We start from the raw sequence: 7,950 nt of genomic DNA, 5'->3' as shown, positions 1-7,950 counted from the left end.
ACGTCTCATATTAATGATTGGAACATTTCTAGAATCAACCATATCGGGTTATGGCAAATTGGTCGGGTGCGACCAAAAGCCCCGCCTAACGCCGGTATCGAGTAGAATTCTACCGTGTCCCGAACTTGGACACTATTTAAAGTGATCCAAGTCTTCATTTTGAAGCTTTTTCTCCATTCTACAACTTTCACACCAACATCTCTCCTCAAACTAGAATTTAAGGTCCAAATCTCAAGTTTAAGGTCTCAAATCTTCAAGGTACCTTCCTATACTCATTTTGCATCATATTAAGCCTTCAAATTCGAGTTTAAATGATGGATTAGGACCATTACCATGAGTTTATAGCCCTAGAACAGTCCTAGGCCGTAAACTTATATAAATGGGGTTTTTGGAGCAACAAAACCCTTCCAAACCACAATTAGACCTTGAATATGGATAGATGACTTTATGAAATGGAATTAGAATGCCTCAAACAATGATTTAGAGCCTTATATATGAGTTTACGGCCCAGGATGGTGCTTAGGCTGTAAACCCATATTTAAAGGGTTTTTAAGCCCTTAAACCCTTCCATGGCTCAAACAAGACTTAGATATGACTTTTAGAATATTGGTTATGGACCTAGAACACCTTAGACATGAATTTTGAGAAGTTTGTATGAGTTTACGGCCAAGGCATGTGCTTGGGCCGTAAACTCCTCAATCATGGGTGTAAACTCATTTTTAAGGTGTTAGAAAGCCATCCAACACCACCAAAAGCCTTAGAATAAATTATAGAACCAACCAAAAATAGTTTAAGGACCTTAAACACATCAAAACTCTTCATTTGAGAGTTTACGGACATAGAAGGTGCTCCATGGCCGTAAACTCCTAAAAGCATGTCATTTTGTGTCCAAAAATCATTTCAATGCTTGTAGGAATTTTTAGAATCACATGTGATTAACTTTGGGACCTTAAAAACACATATTCAAAGGAGTATGAGAGTTTATGGCCATAGGCCCCATGCCAAGGCCGTAAACTCCCTTAAGTGATGTATTTGGTGATTTTAATTCATTCCAAGCCTTAGGTGAAATTATTTCAAGCATTCCCAAGTGGTATTGGCCATTTATGACCCATTAAGCACCATAAAACACCCGGACATGAGTTCACGGCCGTGAACTCATGTGGTTATGTGTTTAGAGGCTGAAAACTCATTATGAAGTTTACTCTTGGGGAGTAAACTCAAATCCCAAGTCCCTCGCTTCAATTCCCGTCCGTAGGTGTCACCCGGGTCACTCCAAACACCCGTTTTGAGGTGTTTTCGTTCGTTGGAGTGTAACTTCATATCTAATTAGAGTTTGTGAATCTAATTAGATATATTTGTATGCCATTTCATTTTACATAGGAACCTCGCGTGTTATTAGGCTTCGATTCTACGTTTAGCATCCGAAACCGACACACTTCCGCGTCCGGTGAGTTCATACCCCTACCCTTTTTCAATGGTTTTCAATGTTTTCAGGGGGGGGGGGAATACAAGCAAAAGTACAAGAATATCTTGTACTCAATCACATGATTTCAGTTAAATGGTTTCATAAATGTACATTTTTAAGAATTGAAAACCTTTTTAACAAACTATTTTTAATTTGCAGAGTTGTTTGTTTAACCCGATTTTCAATTCTTATTATACACTGTTATAATGTATACTTCACGTTTGATTGTTCACATTTAAACTGATAAGACACATAAACCATTGTAATGTCTGTAATAAAACACTAAGGTTCGAGTGTAAAAGACACACACCATCAGAAAACATAAAACATCTGTATGTCCTTAACAATACACCTAGGGTCGAGTGTGATAGATAAATATAATCATAATACACAAATCAATTGTATCGTCCTTAATAATACACCTAGGATCGAGTGTAAAGGACAATCACCATAAGATAACACATATATCATTTGTAACATCCTTAATAATACACCTAGGATCGAGTGTAAAGGACAAGTCATCATTAGATAACACCTAGGCTCGAGTGTAATGTCCTTAATAAAACACCTGGACTCGAGTGTAAAGGACAGGTACGTAGAATATAGCTAGTCGTAAATACTACTTTCCTAGTCGAAAATTAAAGAGGAATCTTAAATATTGGAGACACGTCCTCGTAACACTTCCATGGCACGAGATAGTGGAGGACTAACCCTGTAACCAGAATCTCCGAACGTAGGAGAGCGTGGCTTGAGTGTATAGATCTATACGGGACTGACAATCCCACACCTGGCTGCTAGCTACAGCCGAACCGAAAGGTTCAAGGGTGACGAAAGTCATAAAAAGGATACTGGCCCTGGTCCAAGTCATATCCAGTCTGAGTATGGTTAAGGACTCGCAATCAGGATTATTAACACTTTACGAGTATTTATTAGTTTTATGTACGTAATAAAACTAATGTACAATCAAGGATGACAGGAACACACACATACACACAGTCACGAGAACATGGGGTTTTCCTGGGGATAACATTGAACATATTCGGAATCGGTAACAATTAGCATACACATGATTGGTAACAGTACACACACATTTAGGAAAACATGGGGTTTTCCTGAGAAGAACATTGATTATAACCAGAACCGGAAAAGATACATATACATAGTCAGGGAAACATGGGGTTTTCCTGGGAAGAACATCGAACATAATCAGAATTGGTAATAGTTCACACACACAGTCAGGAAAACATGGGGTTTTCCTGGGGATAACATTGAACATAATCGGAACCAGTAACAGTTTGTACAAACAGAATCAGTAACAGCTCACACACACACATATAGGAAAATATAGGATTTTCCTGAGTAACAGTAGTATGTAATCAGAAAAGTGTAATAAGTTAAATAACTGAATTACAATTCACAAGAACAAGTGTGTTTTCATTGTATATCATTTACTTTACTTTTCGGATATGGAAACTAACTTTACATAAGAAAATATGGGATTTTCTTGGATAACCACGTTTTCAGAAAACTAAGAGAACTCGTACATTTTCAGAAAACAAAACCGCTTATGAACTCACCAGCTTTATGCTGATTTTCAAACCGCTTGTATTCTCAGGTTCACATTAGACAGGTACTCGACGATCCTTTTCTGCGAAGACGGAGTTCTCAGAAGACTCGTTTCGTGTTGTTTATATATATTATGTATCACATGTATAACTTATGCTTTTGAAACAAATGTATAACTTTCATATATGTAATGTAATGGTTGATTTACTTTACTTACTATGTACATTGGATTTGATACTCAACGTGGAGTCAACCCCGGAAATGTTTCCGCCTTCGGTTTTCGGGGTGTGACATATACCTTTAATTCAATTAAATTGTAAACCGAAATTTTTATGGATTTATTAAACCTCCTTTAATTATACACCTTAATTAATTAATAAAATCATAAGGGTGTGATTTGAACTTTTCAAAACAATACTAGGGTTTTAGAATTTAACATTCCTAAATTAAACTTTTAATCAACTTTTAAATTCCAAAACTTGAGGGCAAGTTTTGAAACATTTCAAAGCATTTAGGTTTAGAATTTAAATATACATCAAAATTAAACTTTTAATCAAAATTTAAATTCCAAAACTTGAGGGTAAGTTTTGAAACCTTTTCAAAACATTAGGGTTTCAACTATTTAAATTTCAAAACTAAACTTTTGAGTTCAAATTTAAACTATAAAACCTAAAGGGGAAAATTGAAACTTCTCATAACACAAGGATCGAATAACAAATAATATAAATTAAACAATTAATTTTGTCATTATCTATATTTGACCTAATTTCAATTTCTTGCAAAATAAGTTACCCAATTAATACAAATAATCAACTTTAATCATATAAGGAAGTTATTATCTAATCAATTGGTAATTATCTTTTGTTTAATCAAGGATATACTCATAAATATGATTAAAATCGGATTTTAATGATCTAAGACAGATAAGGCAACTATCCATGAGTAAAACAGCAAGAAATCCCGAAATCCCCTCTTTCTGATGCTCGAACTCGCCGAGTACCCATATGGACTCGCTGAGTCCACAATGGGACTCGCCGAGTTCATCAGGCAGTTTCACAAAAATCGAATTTTTCAACTTGAACAAACATACAAGGCATCAATACAATAGAAACAAATCAAGGCTCTAATACCACTGATGGGTTTTGGTCATAAGAACATCCTATGTGCTCATATAAACCCTAATGCTTGGATCTATGTTTCTCTATTGTACATGCAATTCATCCAAGACTATAAACCCTAGATCTAGTATATGATAATCAAGATAACATATAAATAAGGGTTTAGATCATACCTTGATTGTTATGTAGCAATAACAATCCCAAATCCTTCTTGTATTGACTTTAGAAAGCTTAGAGTCACAAATGTCACTCCTCTAATGGTTCACAAACACCAAGAGCAAGAGGATGAAGAGGAGAAGAGAAGGAGGCTGCCTAAAACGTGTGGAAACCCTAGAAGGAAGCTTGTCCACGTTTTTGGGGCATAAGGGTTCTTTAAATAGTGAGGCTATTAGGGTTATCTAACAAGGAAACCCTAATTTGGATGCTTAACCCTATGCAACCCATGGACTCCTTCCCTTAAAGGCCTTGGATGATTTCTAATGGGTTTCCCCATAGAATTCGTCCATCCTTATAATATAAGGCAATCCATGGCCCAATTGCAATTATCTTATAATTACAATTCCAGTCCCTTAAGTTTAGTTAATCTCTTTTAGTCACAAACTTAATTCTTATTAATTCTTGACTAATATTAATTAAACAATATGATTTCTCCTTTAGTATATTATTCTCATAATATATTAATAAATCATATTTAATCCTTTCTCTCCATAATTCATCCTATCAAGTTGCTTTGGTGAAGGCAACCCAAAAGGACCATGCACCATCGGGTCAAGTACATACCAAAATAGTTATGGACTTAGAAACTAATCCAAGAGTCCCATGGTTTTGAATCTATATCTAGTACGGGATGGTAGTCCCATGGTTTTCAATCTATATCTATCTATAGTTTTGTGTATATCAAACTATGTTATATCTAGTACGTGATAGTATTCCCATGGTTTTATATCTAGTTCGGGACGGCAATCCCATGATTTTCAATCTACAGTTTTTATGTATCAAGGTTATCTTATATCTAGTACGGGATAGTAATCCCATGATTTTCAGTATATAGTTTTACGTATTAAACTATACAATGTGGTCTTTAATTAAACTTTACTTTTAGGAAAATAAGGGTTTTTCCTGGAATAACTGAACTGTTCTTAACTAGACCGTGTAACAAATGGAAAGGTAAACTTTACTTATAAGAAAATATGGGATTTTCTTGGATATCAAACTTTTCGGAAAACCAAAGGAAACTTGTACATTTTCAGAAAACCAAACTCTTATGAACTCACCAGCTTTATGCTGATTTTCAAACTGCTTGTATTCTCAGGTTCACATTAGACAGGTACCCAACGATACTTTTGGCGAAGACGGAGTGCGTAGAAGACATGTCTTTACTTTTGTTCATATAATATGTATGTCTAACACTTGTAACACTTTGGTTTCAAGCAAATGTAATTAAATCTATGTAACGTAATGCTTTGTGTTTACTATGCTTACTATGTACATTGGTTGCGATATTCATGACGTCCTCCGCCTCGAAACGTTTCCATCTTCGGTTTCAGGGTGTGACAGATTGGTATCAGAGCCCTTGTTTATAGTGAACTAGTATACCAAACCTTACATGGTATAAGACTATAAACACTAAGGGGCCTAAGTGCTTTGAACTAAAAGTATACCTTAAAATATAAGTATTTTCAAGAGTATACAAGTATACCTAACCGTCGAAATCCGTAAATACAAGTAGAATAGAACAAAAGTAAATGGGTGTTGTACATTGCGGTTAAACATGGGCAGTTATGTAGTCGTGTCTAGGATCAATATAGCCTAGCCAACTATATTCATTCGAGACACAGCCAACATGTGCTTGGGAGTGACTGTAGTGTGCAGCATGCCTAAAACTTACCCAATACCCAAACAACGAGCCGTCGTCACGACAAATCATGAAATACTATGGGAGTATTTCTCGAGCCAAATCCGTTATAGAAGTTCTCATCCCAACGTTGTTTCTCAACCATTCTTTTAGCGATAATTTATCTGCTTTGATAACTCTTTCTTGCTTTATCGTTTAATGGAATTCTATATCTGTCTTAATGAGAGGACTTACCATCCTCTCTTTCCTGATCTTTTTAGATCAAGATGCCTCCAAAGAAGAGACCCAGCTTAAAGAACAACAACAATCCTCCTCCGCCACCACCTCCTTCCCAATTTGATCCTATGATGTTCCAGGCAGCTGTTACTGCCGCAGTGGCAGCCGCCATGTCCCAAATGAACCCCGGTGGTTCAGAAGGTGGTCCCCAGTCCGAAACTCAGGAAGGTAGCTAGGGACACCGGAAAGAGTGTTCCTATAAATATTTCATGAACTTGAAACCCACATCCTTCGATGGCACTGGAGGTGTCATTTCCCTAACCCGATGGTTCGATAAAATCGAATCAATCTTTGAAATTTGTGCCTGTTCAGAATCTGATAGAGTGAAGTTCGCCGCTTGTACCTTCACCGATAAAGCCTTGACTTGGTGGAACGGCCGAGTCAAATCCCTAACCCTACCTGTAACCAATGCCATGGGTTGGGAAGCCATGAAAGAACTTCTACTTGCAGAATACTGCCCTCGGGGCAAGATGCAGAAATTAGAACATGAACTATGGAATCTAAAGATGCAAGGTTCCGACATAGCCGCTTATACTTCAAGGTTCGATGACCTGGCGCTACTCTGTCCGGGAATGGTTACCCTTGAGAGTAAGAATATTGAGAGGTTCATCTGGGGGTTGACCCAGCCAACCAAAGGAAATGTCTTGGCTGCGAAGCCAGACACCTATGACAGTGCTAAATGTCTTGCGTAAATCCTGATCGATCACGAAGATAACCCTGATGAGGAGACCACCACTCCTGAGCTAATTAAGAGTAGTGGTGGAAGTAAAAAGGAATTCTGGAACAAGCGAAAGGCCCAAAGTACATAGGGATCCTCCAAGAAACAACAAAAAGGTAGCAGTCCACGCTGCTACTGCCTCTGCTGTTGTTTCTGCTATTGGTTCCACTGCTCAGACTCCTATCAGCGGATATACCGGTACCCTTCCTTTGTGCGACAAGTGCAGCTACCATCACCGTACTCCTGGGCCAGGTTGCGAAAGTCTCTGCAAAAACTGTGGCAGGAAGGTCCACCTTGCCCGAAACTGCAGAAAACGAACCCAACCAACCAATCAAACTTCCGGAGTGGGAATCAGTCCGGCCTGCTACGGTTGCGGTGAATCCGGGCATTTCAAGCGAAACTGCCCCAAGGCAGCAACAACTGGCAACACAGGGAGAGTCCTAGCTATGGGATAAGTTGAGACAGCCGCCGATCCCACCGTTGCCACAAGTATATATCCTTCCTCGACAGCCCTTATACTTGCAAACCTTTTCGATTATTTTCCTGAAAGAAAATCTGATATCTATTCAATCAAACATTATCTTAACTTTAGTCCTCCATTAGTAACCGAAATGTCTACCGTCGAGGTGTCTAACAATGAGAAAGAGGACGTTAGCGATAGATTCAGAGGTTGAACCCTTACCCTCGGCGGTCATTCTTTTCCCGTCGACCTAACGCCAGTTTCCATAGAGAGCTTTGATGTTATCCTCAGCATTGATTGGTTGAATTCCAATCATGCGGATATCCTTTATTACGAAAAATCCATCCGTCTCAACCTTCCCTCTAGTCAGACTCTCACGATCTATGGCAATAAGTTTAGCTCAAATCTTCATATCATTTCCTGCATCAAAACTCAAAAGGTTTCTCCGAAGGGAGTGCCATCAATTCCTAGCCTATGTAACCATCAAGAAAC

This window comes from Lactuca serriola, chromosome 8, assembly GCF_051521515.1.
Source record: "Lactuca serriola cultivar US96UC23 chromosome 8, Lser_US96UC23_V15, whole genome shotgun sequence".
Taxonomy (NCBI): Eukaryota; Viridiplantae; Streptophyta; class Magnoliopsida; order Asterales; family Asteraceae; genus Lactuca; species Lactuca serriola.
Note: the sequence above shows the minus strand (reverse complement) of the source record.